Genomic DNA, 19980 nt, shown 5'->3' with positions numbered 1-19980 from the left:
ATCCTAATGAGTCAAATTGAAAGTGTCATGGAGTCATCAGCCTCATGACATTAACACTGACATGAAAAATAATATTGAAGAAATAAATATATCAAATCTAATTAAAAACATAAATAAGTGATCAGTTCTTTACTGTTATGGTCTGTAAGATATATTTATTCTCAGTACTAGATATGGTCTCAACAAACCCATGACATTTCAACATTATTTTACCTTTTATCTGGAAATAGTGTCTGTTTATTGTTGCCATACAGTCCTCTGTATTATTGCTCAAAAGGTCTTGCCATACCAGCTTATTCCTCTGTACAGGGCCGTGCAGAGACCACTAAAGGGGCAGGTGCTCAACAACAAAAAAGGGCCCATCTAACCGCATTCTAGGACAGAATATTAACAAAGCCTCTCAGCTTTCAGAGTTTAATAAACAATGATAAATTACAAAATTGTGAGATATACAATCAGAGCTCAAGGAAATCTCTATATAAAGCATAAACTATGCATATGTAAGATATTTTATTAGTAATTTCTTTCTGCAGGTCTATTTTGTTATAGGAAAGTATTGCAATATTCAAACCCGCAATTTAGCAAGATATGTAAATCAGAGCTGGTGGTCTAGCTCTGATTTACATATTTTGCCTTTACAGAATTACACTATTAAAAATATAAACAAAGGCACAATGCAACCTTTTAGTGTACAGTAATCTATAAAACAAAGAGCTGCCTGTTTGCCGCAGTGGAGATGAAGATGGTGCATTCAGGAAAGCAGAGCTGGATCAAACTAAGGTGGAACTGCAGAAAAAAGAAAAAAAAAAAAGAAAAAATCGAATTGTTAATGCATGTCACCATGAGAAAAGCCTACTGAGTTTTGCTTAAAAAAACTTTTTTAAACATTTAAATCACACATTTGTCTCATGAAGTGATTTTTTTTGCAAAACAGACTTATTTTTGCATGTCAGAAATCTTTTCTTGATATTCTAAGTTTTTGTTTGACTCAAAGTTTTGCTTGTGATTCTCACATGACGTCGTGGGCAGGGCCTAAAATCACAACAAAAGATTTCTGATGTGTGCAAATAAAAATTTATGTTTCGCAAATAACTTTTTAAGTTCACAAGACAACAATTAGTTATTTAATTTAAAAAAAAGTTTTTTAAACAAAATGACTTGTTTTTTAAAAAAGAAATCATTACAATTCCAAAAGTTTTATTACAATTTTATTTTACTTAACTGAGGTTAGTTTTTTCTTCCCATTGGGAAACAAATTTAACTTCATACTCTGCGAACCAGACCCTAAGCTTAAAGTCTGGGTTGAGTTTTTTCCCCTTCATTAATGACACACTTTATATCTATTATGGTAATTCAGGGCGAGTTCTTTTTAATTCTAAATAAATATCCTTGTTGGACTTTTATTTAAGTGTTATTCTCCTTCAAGATACATTTACCTAACGCCAGAATGAATGCAATGTACATTATGCAGCAAAGGAAATTAGAAGATCGGACATATGTCCATAATGGAGATGATAAGTTTTGGACGGGCGATGTGCCTCATACACAGGGAAGAAGCTTTTTAGTTATCTAGCTTTGCTAGCAAAGTCGTTAGCTACCAGCTAGCTAATAGCACAGCAACAACAGCCTAATGTCTGTATGATAAAAATAGTGAACCGATAGATAAGAACAGTTTCTCCTCACCTGGCTGTCTCCTCCCGCTCAGTAGTTCTTCAGAGAAAGGCAGACGCAGAGGCCTGTCACTGTTGTATTTCATAACCTCTCTGCTTAAACCGCGACTCTGAGCTGAAGCAGAAATGATACTTCAACGTTTTCCGTCATCTGACAAGTAGCAAGTCTACTCCACTTTATTCACCAAAAACGTTTTTTTATAATTCACCAAAAACTGTTCTATAATCTGGAACGTTCGCTACGTTGAGCTCCAGTTAGCCGCTTTATCGCACTGCGCGAGAGGTAATTGCGTCATGCGTCACGGGCAAAAGGTCAAAGGTAACAAGGAGGGCTTATTATGTTGTACAAAAAAAAATTATAATAATCATCATTTTAGTACATGTTATTATGTGTCAGAAGAGGGCTTGGGAAATAATAATACAAAACAATTTTAAAAATCTAAAAAATTGACCAAAAGGGCACTTGGGGGCAAGGAGCAAAAAGATCAGGTGCTCAAGACCCCTCCCCTCTGCACGTGCCTGCCTCTGTATTTACTTTAGTTTCTTAGTTTATTCTTGCATTTTCTTCTTCATTCATTTCCATTTAGTTTCATTTGATTAGTATTATCCTCTCTTGGTTTATTGCTATGTCCACTTTAGTTTCTTTCCTGTTGCTAGATTTATTTGATCATTTATTGACGATTCACTCATCAAATGCAGCTCCGTCTAATCGTCATGTGTTTCACATCATGTGTTGATTTKTTCACTGTTCAGCGTCGGATTCTGTTTTTATGCCATAATTCACATCTAGTTCGTCGCTCCGTTTCATGTCCCGCTTCTCCTGTTTCAGAGTTTTGCACAATGTGCGCTTCTTCTTCTTCTTTTTTTTTTTTTACCGCGTTTGGTGCAGGGCGGTACGGAAGCGTATTAATGGGGAAAAGGCAGACTGACATAAACCTTTTAAAACAACAATTTATGCATTCTCGTTATTGAATTTTAAAAGTGCTGTGTTGACCACTTACAGCACCGGTGTTAATGCTATAAAATGAACGCTCTCTATTGTGGTATCACCCATGGAGGGATTTCTTTATTTCTTTATTTAAATTGGTTCATTTTTCAGAGGGAGACACAGTGAGGGTATTGTGATTTTAATTACCAGTAGCAGGAGAAAGGAGCTGCGCCAAGAAGCTAACAGAAGCTAACAAACACAGAATAGAAGAAGAGCTGCCATCRATACAGTTGCAGCCAAGCATGATTTAATGTAACACAGTACAGTTTTACCAAGTTGCTCAAAGTCTAAACTGGTATTGTTGTGCATTTAAGGTGTAAACTTTACCTTCAACCAAACACCCCCCAAAGGCATCTCAGCACCCCCCTTTTGTAAAAATGATCATCAGCGCCCCCTGCCATCCTCTGAACGCCCCCTGGGGGGCGGTACCGCCCACGTTGAGAACTGCTACTCTAAACCATGAATGCCCGACTTACCTTACAAGAACAGTAGGCATCAGTGATCTTGTCCACAGCTATATTCATGCTGAGGGTGTGAGGATCTGCTGTTTTCCTCATCGATCGGTAGCATTTAGCTGTGACTCGCACAATGTTGGAGGCATCCCGTGGCTCTAACACCTTGATGTCATCCAAAAAAGATGATATGAACTTGTTGGTTCCTCTGTCCATTGTCGTGGCTGATATTTTTTGAAAATCCGGCAGAAATCCAACACTAATCGATTCAGAAACACTCTGTAGAGAGTCMRTTGAAACAAATATTCCATGTTTAGACATAGAAACTAAGTCCCGCGAGGCTTTGTTTGTGAGCAATGCAGTCACGTGGGACTGTCGAGGGGCGTTTCTGGGTGGAGCTTGGTAAGGTCCATTGAGGTAACTGTTAGTATTTTTAACTGCAAAGAACCAGTTGAGCAAATGTATTTGGCAACAACTCGTTGCTTCTTATCTTCATATGCCAAAGGAACTAAATACATAATTTGATTCTAATATGCAGATAAGCTAAGACACTGAAAATTTGTTGTCTAATTTTCTAGGGTTCAAAAAAGCCTTTTGACTGTGGAGAGATATCTGCTGAATAAAGACAAATATTCAACAATACAACATTCGCTGCTTTCTTTGTGTTGTAACTGGTGTTTTTTTTTTTTGTTTTGTTTTTTTTTTGTAATTCAACAACCTAAACTGACCGTAGGCAGCTGACAGCTGAATCCATCCATTGTGTATAGGAATAGATGTACAGTAGGCATGCCTGCAGGTCAAACCCATAGCAAGGAGTTGATGATGTGGCTAAAGGGAGGTCTGCTCTCTATGCTAGTCAAAATGATAGGAGAGATGTCCTTTAAGGGTGAGAAAGAATCTGTAAGCTGTAGTTCTCACAAGGAAATGATCAGGTCTTTCTGTCAAAGACCACATGCATGTTCAGCAACACAATGACTAGTTATCAACAGACATGCTCATATGGCATGATTTGGGCACAGCATTCAAAACACATGAAGCAAGGACCTTTATGTAAAGTTTTGTGAGGAATCCAGTTGCTGATCAACATCAAAAGAATAATTTCTTTTTGCAGGGAATTTACCTCACTCCCTTCCACCTTTAGAGCCCAATTAGTACCTGTAGTGTAATGAGGCTCAACAGCATACTGTTATGCCTAATTACAACAAATGGCATTGAACAGCTGCTTGACATCTGGATGCATGTGATATTAAACCCTGATTGAAGTTCCATGGAGTTGTTGCATGAGGCTGGGTTGCATCAGTGAAACCAAATCACGGAATGTGGAATGCATCACGCTGATTTTTGTCTGACAGGCTACAGATGAGTGACTGAACGCACAGATTTGTCAGCCAACTGAGCTGTGTGTTTGGCTTTGTACCTTGCATGATTGTGTGTGTGTCTATGTTTAAGGTCCATTGAGAGGTGGTGTGACTGTGTTGACATGTGTCCAACAGTGTTGCCTGCTCCTGGGCCTCTTGCTCCACACTTCACTGGTCTTGCTCCCCAGAGCCCTATGTATAATGCAGCAGGCCGGGGACTCCACCCTGCATAATGATGTACATGCATGTCTCTGGTGTGTGTACCCTTGTACATACGACAACAACAGGAAAGAGATTGCTGGCATGGCTGTTTGGCATAACAGACTGTGTGTATATGTGTGTGAACACAAAGCAAGTCATTCACTGAAGCATAAAACTGTGTTTTTCTTCATAGGCTTACAATAAATAACTAACATGTTTTCAATGCAATCATGAAAAATAAGTTCAAATTTCCAGAATTACAGAATCTTTAGAAAAAGACATATACATGGACCCCATCCTATCAGCCACGCTTTGCTTGGATTGTTTTCCCACTAGCTGAAAAATACTCCTAACGCAACATAAATATCCACTGCCATGCTTTCCAGTGAATGTGTTCAGGAGAGAAGCTCACATATTTAAGAAGTTTGAACTAAACAATGTTGCTTGGAGGAGTGAGAAACATGGAGAGAACTAAGCTCATTTTCACATTTAACAGAGCTCTGTTTTGGGGTGAACAAAAATGATTTCCACTGTATTTTTTAGGGGGAAATTTGGATGTTTCACTGAGAAAGCATTTCCCCTCCACACACCATGTTTGCTGAATGTTGCATGTACCTAGGCAGCAAAGATGTTATTCAAAATTCAGCTTTGTGAAATCATTGGTAACTTAGTCTGATAGATCTTTTCTCCATGTTGCCTTAGGTTTCATGTTATACAGAACAGAACATACATATATACATATATTAGCTTAAAACTCAAGACAAAATCTTTAAACTGTGTAAACTGCATTCTACAACTTTTCCAATAGCAAACAACAGCTTTTAATAAAACATACTATTACTATTCTTAAACTGAGTCTTTTTAAATTGTCAAATATGTGGCAGAACTGCTTTCAAATGCCAATATGAATTTGGGTGCAAGCTATTCATCATTTTCTGTCTCTATGGAGCTTTAGCAAAGCATAAAGGTTTTGCCACTTCATTAGCACAGTGAAAAAAAGTTTTAGAGCCTTCATGTGTGGACAGTGTTTTTAATATTTCTTCACTGGATCAATACTGGACAGATATAGATGACTTCAACCTGTTACTGAACAGTGCAGAATCTGTAATCAAGGTATTTAAAAGAAGAGTTAGACTACAAAAAGAAAACATGTCTTTTCTCATCAAGTTCCTTAATTTACTGTTTTATAAATTCCTGCCAGGGTTACATGTGGGACAGTTTTAAGCCAAGCTACTCACTTCCGGGAGAAAATATCTCAGGTCCTGAGGGAAGCAGAGGACATGAAATTTAAATGGACCATATTCAAGACCTACATTGCAGATGCAGCTTCCAGGAGATGTGACCTGAAGGGTATCTGTGCCTGTTGTGGTAACAACCAGCACTAGTGGACATCAGTTCTGGCAGAAGCCATCAGGCTAAAGAAGGATGCCTTTAAGACTTAGACTCCTGAAGCAGCTGATAGGTAAGACTACCTTTTTTGGTTTTTGCAAAAGCCAAAACCTGGGAATTGAAGCAATTCAGAGAGGCCATGGAGGGAGACTTTTGGTTGGCCTTATGGAAGTTCTGGAAAAGCATACAGTGACTCAGAAAAGGGAAAATTGGACAAGCAATGTATGCTTTGGGAGGGGAACTATACAGTCAGACGACTGAGGACATCATCAGATGGTTGAAGAAACACTTTGATCCAGTCACTATGTCATCTGCAGAGGAGGCAAAACCAAAAGAAAATGTAATTTCACCACTGTGGCATGACAATGTAGATAAAAAGCTTATAGGCTGTTGACAGTGTGGCATGTCATGGTTGACACACATGACATGCTGAGTCCATTGGTGGACTGAGTCAACACCATTGGACTAGTAGACCGGGGAGAGAGCCCCCAGTTTGAAGAAAGGAGAAAGCAGAGTGTATTCCAAACATTGCGGGATCCCCTTCCCTGGGTTTCCACCTGCCATCATGGTGGAGGGGTTTGAGTGTACCAATGATTCTAGGAGATAAACTGTCCAGGGCTTTATGTTCCTGGTAGGGTCACCCAAGACAAAAAGGTCCTAGATGAGGGATCAGACAATGTTCAGCCCAAACACTCCTTACAATGATTGCCACCAAAGGAAAACAGTATGTCTTGGCCAGAGGAGGGTCACTGGGGCCCTACTCTGAAGCCAGGCATGGAGAAGGGACTTGCTGAAAAATGCCTGGTGGCTGAGATTTCACCTACGGAGCCTCACTGGGCAAAACCCTAAGAGGAGAAGTGGGTCCCCCTTCATATGGGCTCCTCGATGAGGGATTTAACACTTTAACACTCTGCAGTCCTTCAGATGAGAGGTTTTGAACATCAGTGGTAATACCTGTTGACCCCAATCTTGGTTCCTGTATGTTGTGATCCTCCTCAATGCCTCCCTCCACCAACCTGTGGGTGGAGGGGATGGTTTAAGCTTCTCGCTAGTGAGCCATTTTACATTAAAATAGAAATAATCTTTATTAATTTAAGTGGGGACAACCATAATCACACAAAGGGAAAAAAAGGAACTGTATTTATAGCTTGTTTAAATGACTTTTCTACTAGGTTTATGTGCATACTCTACATTTGTGAAATTTTTTTGTATAATTAATTTTAATATTTTTTCAACTGTAATGTTGTGAAAAGTACTTGTTCCATGTACTGATAGATGTGGTAAGCCTCATCCAAACCTGATTGTTAGTGTAGTTTACCCACAGTGGTTTTTCATTGATCTATTTATCAAATCAAAATATAGTCGTAAATTTATTGGTGAGGCTGGGGAAACATCAACAATAAGAATGGTCTTTTGTAATCTGGTCTGCCAACAGATCAGATGACAAAAGACATGGAGTCTTCATTTAGCCTCTCATTTTTGCTTCTAAAGTTCAGTGTTGCTGCTCACAGTGCCTTTTTATGCTGCATGCAAAGGAGCACAGTGAATCCTAAAAAAAAGCCTTCTTCCCAGCTTGAGAAGAACTGAACTGTCAGGCCTGATGTACACAACACTTGTCATTGTATTGTTGTGAAATGTTCAACAGACAGAGCTCAAATCAAATGCTTTTTGGTAAAGGGTCAGCAGTGCATAAGCCAAAGAGTTGAAGGGCACTCTGCTCCACTTGAAGCCATGTTTCAAGTCTGGCTGACATGTCCCCAGTGGAAGACTTGACATCCAAAGTACTAAGTAGGCTGGCAAAGTGCCCATGGCATCCAGGCACCCAGATGGACATGGCTTGAACAATGATCAAAGCTCAGAGACTGTCCTCCATCACCCTGAAGGACACAACTTGTTCTCTGTACTCTTTACCCAACATCCACTCTTCTTATGTACATCAAAACAAAAAAGACAAAAGAAAAAAATCACACATTTGAAGCATGTGGAAATTTTAGTCAGAATACCATCACAAGTCTGATATAAAAGCAAAAGTGGGAAAGCAGGCTAGACTGTGCATTTCTGAGATATCAATAATCTGATATTGTCTGAGGCAGGAGRAAGAGTTGGAGGGGGAGCAGATCAGAGAGCCATGCGCAGCGAGGGCTCAGTCTGCTGAGGGCAATGCTTCTGGCAAACCCCCTTACCCCTGCTCTGACCTGGAGGATGCCCTGATCGCCACATATTCCAGACTCACCGGGCAGTGGTGTGTTGAATACCAACCAGTTACCAGTTTCAGCATCAGCAGAGGAACACAATAGAACAGTAAAAGTGGGACTGTGAACACCACCACATTGACCATGTGAGGCTCTAAATGCAGGACAGAGAGTTGCGAACAAGCAAACCTGGATGTTAGGGAGACAAGACTTTTCCCCAACAAGTGCCATCCCTATAGTGCGAGTGATGGGATGCAAACTTGTCTTGACATGTTGAGCAGTTCCTTATAACATGTCATGTCAGCCATTCTGGTTGAGGCCATGGGAGCATCAGTGACAGCTGTGTACCCAGGTGTCTGAGCTTGACTGGTCCCGTAATTAACATGACACTGGATGGCTTTAACAAGAACCAGAGTACGAGCTCTCAGCAGCACTGTGACAAAGCTATGCTCCTACCTTCACACTCCCACCTTTCAAAGCACCAGYAGAACAAGCTGGAGACCTCTGACCTATGAGCTCAGCACTTTCTGAAATGCCACACAGCTCTGGAAACCTCTTGATAAGATTTACTTGTATTTGGATTCAATCACTGTCACTATCAAAATGGTTCCGATATTAACTGCAAGATAGATAATTATATTAAGACAAATATCGACGAGCTGACTTACAGTAAAGCCACTGTAGGTAGACTTCAAATGTAATAAAAACAAACTGTCACTTCGGTCCAGAATAAATAGTGTCTTTGCTTCAAAGCAGTCTCTGCCCGAGCTTCAAAGTTAAATATTCCTTTTTATGTTAAGAAAGTAAATTATTTGCTTCATTCAGACATTCTGTATTTTCTGTACCCATGAAGGTTGCCTTTACTAAATGTAATCCATTTCACTTTTAAGATATTACATTTCTATTAATTAATTAATTAATGTATTTATTTTTTATATTTTTCTTTACCTGCTTAATACTGCTCTGGAACATAGGAGGGCTGGTGCCTATTTCCAGCGATTAACAAGTGAGAGGATGATTACACTTGTTCGGCCCAACCATGACTGGCAAACATTGACTGGACTACACACAGAACAAAAGACTTTTGGTAAAAACAAAATTCCAGAATGCACTGTATTCTGCATTTGTATCTTAAGTTTCCAGGAAGAMGTTTCACAGTGTGATCATGTCAGCAGTTAAAAATAGATGAAGTCTGCTGAGCTCCAACCCACCTAAAAACGGTTGTAAATGATTTAATGGCAGAATATTGTTTCGACTRTAGCATAGCAAAATTTGGAAAAAGTAAAACATTGTAAACACTTTATAAATGTCTGGTGTTAAAGAAATAAACAGAAATGAAGATAAAATCGCGGCATGTATTCAGAGTTGTGGGATGTTATGGATGAATGATTCTGCGTTGTTACTCAATCCCTTTTAACRTTTTTTTATTTTTTATTTAATCAGCTAATCTCATTTTGATTCCTTCTGGGCTGCCTTGACTTCTCTTCCCTCTCCTGCAGCTCGGTTAAGAGTCCCGTTTGAGCAGACTTTGGAGAACTCCTCAGCCCCTCCTCCCTCCTCCATCCCAGACTTCTGCCCAGCCAGTCAGCTGCATTGATTTTGTGTTTGGGCTGCCCACATTGATTTTCATGCAGGTTCATGGATCTTACTGCTGCTTCCTCCAGCTTAATACACCAGCAAAAGGCAAGGAACATCATCTTTGACAGTTCCTGCATAAAAAAAATCCAGAAAATCGGCCTCCTCTCCAATCAACACGGTCCCAACAGAGTTCACTCTAACTGGGTYTTTATTCTGTCCCATCTGCAGACTCACTGAAGCTTGTTTCATCCTTCTATTTTAACGACTTTTAAAACCATCATCACATATACATTATTATCTCTTGCTGTAAATTTTACAGTTACAACAATAAACCCTTACAKATTCCTTCCATTGAGCTTTTCTTTACATTTTTCATATCATACAAATTTTAATGTTAAGCCAAGTTAAGCCTGCTCAATAAATAATAAAATCAACTGTAATTAATCACATCTTTGGKTTTTTTAWGTAGGCACATTTATACCTGATATATGCCTAAAACATGAAGTAGGTTAAAACAGCTCAAATRTCATCAAGTCAGACTTTGGGACTCCAGTAAACCATACCAAGAAAACATTCCTAAAAGTAGTTTCCAAAGATATTGAATTAGCACTTTGAGCCATCCAGGAAGTCAAACAGAAGTCAGAGTAATATGTACATTTTCAATTTGTATAGCTTCGTATTGTGATTGACTCCATGGTGGTCTTTCCTGTTGGAGAAACTTGTRGTATGAAGCCAGGAGTAGAAGCTCCTCTTAAGGAGTGGTACTAAACTTTTGACAGAAGTTCAGGTTTATGACTATGAAGACTTGGAATCATTTTTCTACAGATGCTTGGCTTTTGCAAATATCTATTTTTTCTTCAATCATTATCTGCACGACGTAAGTCTGCTTGCTGTGGAAAGAAAGCTAATACCAAACCATCAGCTGAAGCCTGAAGTCTTGAATCCTTCTTCCCACAGTGCTCTCTAGTAGAAACTCCTGGAGGAGAATGTCAGGTCTGTGACCTTGACTAAATTAAAACCTAAGCACACAAAGCCATTGAAAAACCCTAAACCATSAAGGCGCTCAAATCAAGGTCCTTTCCTACGTTGATGTAGAGTCCCAGTTATCCAAGACATGCAATCTTCCCTTGAGTTATAAATGTAGAAAACTGRACTTATCTTGTTGTTTTGAAGACGTTTCTCCTCCCATYTAAAGGTTTTGTCATTTCAGGACATCAGTAAAGCACTGAGGAATCCTTACAGTTCATGTTAATGTGATCAGTTTATAATTCGTAACACATAGATTAATAGCATGTTTTCTCAAATCTCACAACAATATGTAATGCATGGATCTATTACGGAACGGAACAACACAGAGCAGCTGGTTATAAATATATATTATGTGTAACATCAAAGTAGTTTTAAAAAAATTTGTTTTGATATTTTTATTATGTGGCTTTCAACCTAATTTTGTCAGAATRACACCATAGAAATGTAGTTTTTTTTCTAAATGTTTTATTTACTTAAGGATTTTGTTTTCACTAAATATTATAACTTTGCTTTCAGTTATATTGAGTGATGACTTATTAAAGACAAACCATTTTTTAGTGATATTTWAATTGCTTTCCACTCTATTCAAATGTCATCCAAGGATTTTCCAGACCAGTACAAATTGGTGTCTTCTGGAAATTAGGGAAAATGAAACAATTCAAGAGGTTTTTACATTTTATTCATTTATGATGGGAATAACATCACCAAGGAGGGAACCTTGAGGGAGCAYGTTAGGGACTATCAGTAGCTTGGATTGGACAGTTTATTTTGATCTTACAGATCACTGGTCAGCTGTGTGGTCTCCTTCTAATACTGTAGTTCTATTTTCTGCAGCAATAGACTATGATTAATAATGTCAAATGCTTTTTAAATGATCATTTGGGTAATGAAGCTCCCCAGCCAGTCCAACTCTGAATGGATCAAAAAAACAAAACAAAGGTTTTGGAGTTGTCTAGTAAAAGTCTAGACTAAAATTAAACAATTTAACAAACATCCTAAAAAACATTTAAGTGTCACAAAAATTAATCTGAAAAAATGTGCAATTTTGATCKGATTATAATAGTATTTTGCTCTCAAAAACATGATAGACCTTCATGGAGTATTTTACCTGCAGGGAAAGMAGCTGTGTAAAAGCCACTGCAACCTAACAGAAAACCCTTCAACACAAATGAAACGGCAGAAACAACTTAATCTTCAAATCRCAATCTGCACTGAAACTGTATTGAAGTGAAAGAATTGGATCTAACCTGACCCCAGCTGCATGTTTCACCTAGAATTGATGCTGGTGAAATAGTGTAAATTAATCAGACCTAAACTGAATTTTGCCATTACTGTAAATGAAACTGCCCAGGAGCTCGGTTTTAGTGTCAGAAAATATGTATTTTTTAAATAAGAATGAAACATGCCTTTTCTTTTGCATCCATTCTACCCAMATTTCCCACGCCTGTCTCTAGGGGGCATATGCTCAATTGCTATTGTTGGCTGTGCAGCACTGCTTGAGCATAGCAGCAATGACCTGTGAAAGTGGCAGAAATGTCACACACTTCATTTGTGCAGCAGTAAAAAGCGCCTGCTGTCTGGGGAGCCATTCATCTGACAAGTTATTACAGTGGAACAGGAGCAGGAGGAGGCCATCACAGTCGCCACGCCAACAACAGCTGGGACGACCTCCCTCTCACTCTGCCACTGTCTGCCCCTCTTACCCTTCATGTCATATTCATATCTCTCTTCTGGCTTTTCCCTTTCCCCTGCACTGTCCGTCCCCTCTGTCTGTCTCTGCATTTAGACACTTAACTTCCATCTTGCTACTTTGTAAGGMACATGTCCTTGTCTTGGGACTGGAATATCAGTTAAAGAAGCAGCCTAAATGGAGTCCACACAACCTAAAAACACTATAAAATTAAATGCCAGTCATAACTAAAAAACTTGATAAAAGTTGGATATTGGGAAGTGCAGTAATGATGGGTCGGTCGCGGATATTCCAGCTCTATGAAGTGAACGGCAGTAGCCACAGTTGCTCTCCAGTTTTTTTGTTTTTGTTTGTTTGTTTTTGTTTTACCCTTTTGCTGCTCAGCTCTCATTGTCAGTTCCGGAGCCCTCCAGGGGACATGAGAAAAAATGTTTCTTTTGCGTTCCCTCACAATATGCTTACTGCAATATTTGCTGGTCTATGTTGTATACAGTCACAAATGTCAATTTAAAATTTCAAGTATATACACATTTAAAGAGAGTAAAGAGTACGAACCACCGGGTGAATATCGCAATATAAATGATCTTATCATTATATATTATTTTTCCATGACGACAGGTGAGACTCTGCCACACCTGCCTCCCCTGACTGCACCTCACTACTGCGTTGTGGTCAATCACATGTGAGGATCATACCATTATGTGAAATCAGAGAGGAGGACAGACAGGACGGTCCAGTGAGTCCATCCTCTCAGTCAAGACAGTGGTGAGCAGAAGATTGTGTTGCAAAAACCCACAAATTTAACTGACATCTGAGAAGCAGCATCTGGCTGAAGATTAAAAATATTTTATACAAATTAATTATTATTACTGGTCTGTTTGGTAGATTAGTTTTTATGTTTTACTCATTTACTTTGTGAAAGATAAATTAAAATATTATATGAWAGTAAGAATGCTTCCTCTTTTATCATTTTTTCCCCCAAGTTAGGATAAAATAAGAGGTGACAGGTGCTRGGAGCAGAAAGGACCAGCTCTCCTTTGGGAACCGGCCTCTGAAAAGAACCAAACTTCCCAGCATAGAAGCGCAAATGTTTATTAGTCAAGTAATCTGGGGAGGGGGAAGTGATGCAGGAATCCAGGAAGTGGGTATGTACAGTAAGTGAATTTAAGCATTGTGATATGAATATTTGGTCTGATGCTTCAGTTTGAGGTGCACTCACAGAAAAGTCGACTCATTTTGAGACTGCTACTCTACATTTTAAATCTTTTTAAAATGTGGAGTGGCAGTTTGATCTATTTGTGCTTTAATAATGACATTTGGTCTTTAACCATTCATTCATGCAACTACTGAATTGGCTGCAGTTGTATTTTCAGTCTAATTGGAAGATAAMATGACTTCTGAGGTGGGTTGCAGCCCCACTTTCACCAGTTTGATTTTGAACAAGTCGGTGTACTGAAACAGATTGGCCCAATGAAGTAGAAGACAATTTATTTATGCAATCCCTAATTTTATTTTTTGACCATAATTACATTGTAAAATCAATACAAAGGATAACACATCAAAAGGGGTGAATACTTATTATGTGGTCTGTGACTTCTCTGGAGAATACAGTACAAATTCAAATGAGCCACAAAACAGAACATGTAAGACAATCTGTTTTCTCTCTGGGATACATCTGTAGTTTGATGACTGCTTTAAGTAAATAATTGTCGGGTGCAACTTTACGTTGTTAAACGATCCCCGTCGCGAAACCTTAAAGACAAAGACACAGCTAGATTTACCTACATGCACTTGTGAGTAGGCTAGTCAGCCACAAATCTGTAAAAGATACAACTGCTATTCATCTTCTTAGTGAAAAGATTTAAGATTTGTAATAGCCCCCTCTATGAGAAGATGTCAGAGTCTATTATTAAAAATGATTGCTCATTGTGGGTCGAGACTTCCTTCATCTCAGCCACTCGGTGGTTGGCAGCTCAGACCAGGCTATACATACAGCTGTCAGGCAAGCAGGTAGGAGGAACAGATGAGGGGTGGGGGTTACGGCCCGAATGGATGAATAACCCTCTTGATTGACACTGGCCTTTGTTCACATATCAACGTTGCTGCTGATTTGACAGAAGTCTGTTACACAGTAATCTGTGATCAGAAGAAAAGGGCAGCAGCAGCTTTGATCATCGTTCTACCCAACTCCTTCCATCAATCCTCTAAATGCACCCACCAACCCACACACACACGCACACACYATCGTCAGTCAGAATAAAGCTCGACACTAAACACACACTTAGCCAAATCAACTGAGCATGAGATTAAGGAGGAATAAACTGTTAACCTGTGGGATTGAGCAACGATAATCAGTAAATAGCAGCTATGAGAGAGGTATGACAGAGCAACATAATATCTGAAAATGACAATGCATAACAACTAAACAGAGGCAAGTATTTATCTTTGTTTATGCACAAYACGTCAAGGCAGATAGGCCACACMAGCAGAAGACCAATGCTGTTGGTTAAGAACAGCAAACTGGTGCTACAATTCACAAAGTCTACGTTCACACTGTAGGCTTCAAGGCCCAATTTTGATTTTTTCTGAAATCTTTTTTTTTTTTGCATGGTCATTCAAATTTCCAAATACATGCAACTTTCATGTTATCATGCAGTACGTACGGAGGAAACAGGGCCCACCACACAGGGTCTGTTTTCAGTAACTGTGTGATTTTTTACATTTCTTCTCATTCCTGGCTCCAGGTATCGGTGGCAGGTAGCTGCTGCAGAGGATCATTACATTTCTTTATATAAAAAAAAAAACTAAAATAACATTGTTTCTTTGTCATTTTGGTGTTAGTGTTGTTTTATTTTGATAGGCATTATTCAAGGACTTAATGCGTCCTTGTTAGAGTATTAAACACTTTCAGCTGAATGTGAATTTAAATTCCAATTGAGGTTTTCTCTGGATTTAGTCATTGCTCCAGGGTACGGGGAATGAAGTGATGATAATTTATGTAGGATTGATGGGTGACCTTCAGTGACACTTTTTTTTGCTTCAGCAAAGTTGCACAAAACTCAACACATTCATGCCTCCACGGTTCTTCCACAGGCTGGCATCTCTAMAAGGACCGGCTGCGATTCAATTCAGCTTAATTCAAATATATTCTCATAATACCGAAGGGAATTTAATTGTTGTAGCTCTGGATTTCCTAGTTTCTCTGAAGAGTTGTTGTAGCTGCTGCAGGCAGGAAGGATGTTCTGTAGCAGTTTGTATAACGATGGTTCTGAACAAGCCTCTGACTAAAGCAATTAGCAGAAACTATTGAGAGTAAATGAACAAAGAAAATCAGGCCCACACGCTGCTCGGTTGTTTGGACTGTTGCTCACAGCAGTCAGTCCTTGCTCAGGTCTTTCTGCATACGTTTTGCATGTTTCCCATTGCATGCATAGATTCTCCCTGGGTACTCTGGTTTCCTTCCACCTTATTGCTTGCATGTGAGTTTGTGTCCAATGTTTCTCAGACATTGTTTGCTAAAAACAGACACCACCCCATGCAAGGATTACATAGAACTAGAAAATGGATGATTTTGTCTTTTATTGTTTTCTCTGGTATAATAAATATCCAAATATCTATTTAAAAAGTCATAATGTATATTTTAAATCTGACTGAGTTGAGTGTTTATCCTTCCATCCATCCTGTGAGTTGGAGCTAATTTTGCTGTGAACAGCAGAAWAACCTGTTCTGCTTTTCACTWGTTTTAGCACTGTGAAGATCTCTGCTGGGAAAACTAACACATTTCCATTGAATGACTAGAATCTAATAGATCAGGCCCTACAGTTTCTGATACATGTGTGGAAGTTGCCTTGTGACAGACTTTGTATTTATAGCTCATGCTATAATTGCATAGATCTGAGCCACATTCAGAAGAGGTTCATAGAATTGTCAAAGACTCAAGCAAGGTTTTAATTTGAAATTTGAGAAAGACAGACAAGCAATAACTTGACTCGTATCACATGACTGACACAAACACAATCTGATTTTTTTTTAATGAAGCAAACAAGACAAGATGATGGAATGAACTGAAGTTTCTGTGACATCCCTGATATGGTTTTTGTAAAGTCAGCATTACAGACTGCTATTTCTTCCAGCAGCAGAGATTTCTTTATTTTAATGCAAAACTATTTGTTGCTATTATTTTTAAAACTAGCTATTGCCCTAATTTACAACAATACAGATTTACAAGGAGCCTTTATCTCTAAATGTAACTGGAACTCCTCATTTGCACGTGGCCCAGTTCCWGTACTGTAGGAGCAGATCGAGTTTCAGAATTAAACAACTATTACATTTTGCATTTTATGAACTCACTTGTTTTTGTTCTTTGAAAATCTGGCATAAGTAATATTCTTAAATGAACCAATTCTTCTGTTCCCTTTCTATGACCAAGTTGAGATTTTCTGATACATATTTCAGAAAAACACAGAGACAGAAAACAAACTGTTGGTTGATGCCAGTTAGTTTCTTGCAGGTTTTTGTCGTTGGGTGTTTCTGCCATCTGCCACTTTGAATGAAGATTTCTCTGGATGGTTTGGAGCTTCTGTCCGGCCTGTTCTCAGAGGGCACATCAGCACTGTAATGAGACGACTCTGGGTGGTGCATTTGCAGAGAGGAGGGGGGAAGGCAGGGGCCTACAGTTGGATTACATGTCGTCACTTGAAACATATGCTCTCATTCACTGACTAATTGCACTTTATTATGTTGTAATCACAACATYCACAGAGAGGGATGACAAAAACTAAACAGTGGTTCTCCAGCCAAACCACCCAGCACTCCATGCAGTAATTGCCCCCCTTGGCTTTGATGAATAAGGAGATGATTAACCTTAATTCCCAGACAGCATTGGAGCATTAGCAATGAATGAATTAGGGGAAAGTGGCTGTGACTAAGTGACTTAATATGGTAAATTGCTTGAGCATCTAAAGTGACACCAGTGATCTATTTGCTCAAGGCCCTTTTCCTGCTGCCAGTGATTCCAGGTCTGAGCCTCTTCAGTTTGGTTCTGGCCGGAAGCCGAGCCGCTTGCTGTCCCTGCACCGCGTGGGAAGTAATCATCCACTTCACCGAAAGATTCAGCCACAACCTCACATCAGGGCATCCCAATTATGGAATCTAGATGGATTCATTCCTAACACATGGGATAATGACTGGAAGCTATCAAGATAAAATCTCCAGCATGTCAGGAAAAATACAGTGGAGTGAGCRCTGAATAGATGCCACAGTGTCCTCTCGCTTGCATTTCACACCATGCTCACTTTTAATAGGTGAGGGATTTCACCTCCCGTTCTCCTAATGTACCCGCTGCCCAGGAGAAGAGCCTGCTTCTTTTTTTTTTTTTTTCTTTTTTGGCTACCGAAGCAAAATGCAGATTGTGTGAACAAAAACTCCACTTGCATGGCAAGTAAATATGATGACATTGCAAGCTTGTCTTTTGCCGACAAAGTTACAATTTTTTTTTTTTTTTTTGATGAAGCAGTAAAACAAGCCACTAAGAGTGCATCGCTGGCTGAGTGGAGGATGCAGACACTCCAGCTGTTTCCACTGCCCCCCTTGCCCTCTCCACCCCCAACTCGCTCTTACCGGAGTGGACAAACCTGTCTGAGGTGATCTGCAAATTAGCTGCGTGAAGTTGTTAATTCTATACTGAAAAAGAAAGGCTTCAGTTTGAGAGTGTTTGTGTTTGTGAGAAAAAAAAGAAGAGAAAGAGAGAGAGGAAAAGAAAGAGAGAGATCGATGTGCACAACAGTCTGTGTGCACATCTTTTTGCCTAAAGATGCAAAGGGCTAATTTTGCTCACCAGAGCCATTTTTGCTTATCAACAGAAAATGAGGAAAATATGGATCTTAGCTCATTATGGTGTTGTTTATGTTTACTCAAGTAAGCCATTAAAGCTGGGAGGGAGGCCCCTTTAACTACGAGCATGTTAGTAATGTGGACTCAGTCATTGGAGGAGGCTACTCATTACTCTTTAATGTGCTGAATAAACATTTCACCGACTCACTGTTCCCCACTATTGTTCGCATTGTTGTGAGTGCAGCGTTTTCTTATTGTTGGAGCACGGCAACAGATATGCTGCAGCGTGCAGACAGGCCACAGAGGCACACAGTGACTGGCTGCAGGAGAAGCCAGAAGCTGATGACCAAAATGCTCWGGGACATGATGCTGAGGATGGAATTAAAACCATAATCTGACATTAAAGTGTGACACTGCATGCATCCTKCCTTCTACGTCATRAAGTGGTATTACAAAAACTATAAATGACAAATTTGCACCACATGCAAAGGCTAAAACACAGCAAGCACACAGAGTACAAACTCAAACACATCGACTCCTAAGTGTTAAATCATCCAAATGTAGATTATGTGCTTCACTTTTAAAATACATTCATGCATAAATTGTGTTTATATACATAATTATAAAATGCACAAAGCAAARCTTTAGGCTTTTACTGGCCCTAAATAAAATATAAAGAGAATAGCTWAAAGAATCTATACACTACCAGCAGGTCTGGTACGTCACAAAGCTACCACTTTGTCTGGTAGAAACGCCTTTTGCTGCAAGTGAAGCTGAAGTCTTTGACAGTATGTCTCTTCCAGCTTTAGATGACTGAAAAATTGCAAATTATTCTATGTGAAAAAGCTCAAACCCAGTCAGATTGCTTATGAAGCATCAATTTWCAAGTCTTCCCACAGATTCTCAAGTAGCTTCCTTATACCGTTTGCAAATCCTTTTCTACTTCCTGTTCCTGGGACSATGGTGGAAGTTCAACCTACAGATTGTTGGTTGGTTTGTAAGCRTGCGTTACTTAGGTTGGTATAGAAACCTGTTGTGAATTTCAAGTCAGTATTTATATACATATTTAGATATGTTTGTCAAAATAACATAAGCTCCTCCCCATGCTGAAGATTTCATTTAGCAGTAAAAGAGCAGTAAAGGTTATAGGACTGGGGCCTGTAAGCCAATTTGRATAATGAACTGAGCTTAATGCAGTTTGGTAACTAGATTTAAATGATATTTTTGTAAAGTACCCAGGGCACACATTTGTTGTGGAATGGCACTATAGAAATCGATTTGGGTATTAATTCCTGATAATCAGGTGSTGCTCACACTTGGTGTTTATATTTTTAATAGTWATTTAAAGTTAGAATTTTTAAATTAGATATTTTAGTAACCACGCTGAGCAAAATGTGCATGTCTGTATCTTAAAAGAGAAGTACACATTTATCACAGATATATCACTTTGTGCCTTTTATCTGCTCTGATATGTGTGTTATTTTAAAGGAGTTAATTTAAGTGACATTTTATCTTTTCATAATTACTGGTTCCACAAGTAAGAATTTTAACTGAGGCTTAATGACTGAGATTTAACTTTGGTTTTCAGAACCTCACTGGCA

Source organism: Poecilia reticulata, linkage group LG9 (genome assembly GCF_000633615.1).
Source record: "Poecilia reticulata strain Guanapo linkage group LG9, Guppy_female_1.0+MT, whole genome shotgun sequence".
Lineage (NCBI taxonomy): Eukaryota > Metazoa > Chordata > Actinopteri > Cyprinodontiformes > Poeciliidae > Poecilia > Poecilia reticulata.
Note: the sequence above shows the minus strand (reverse complement) of the source record.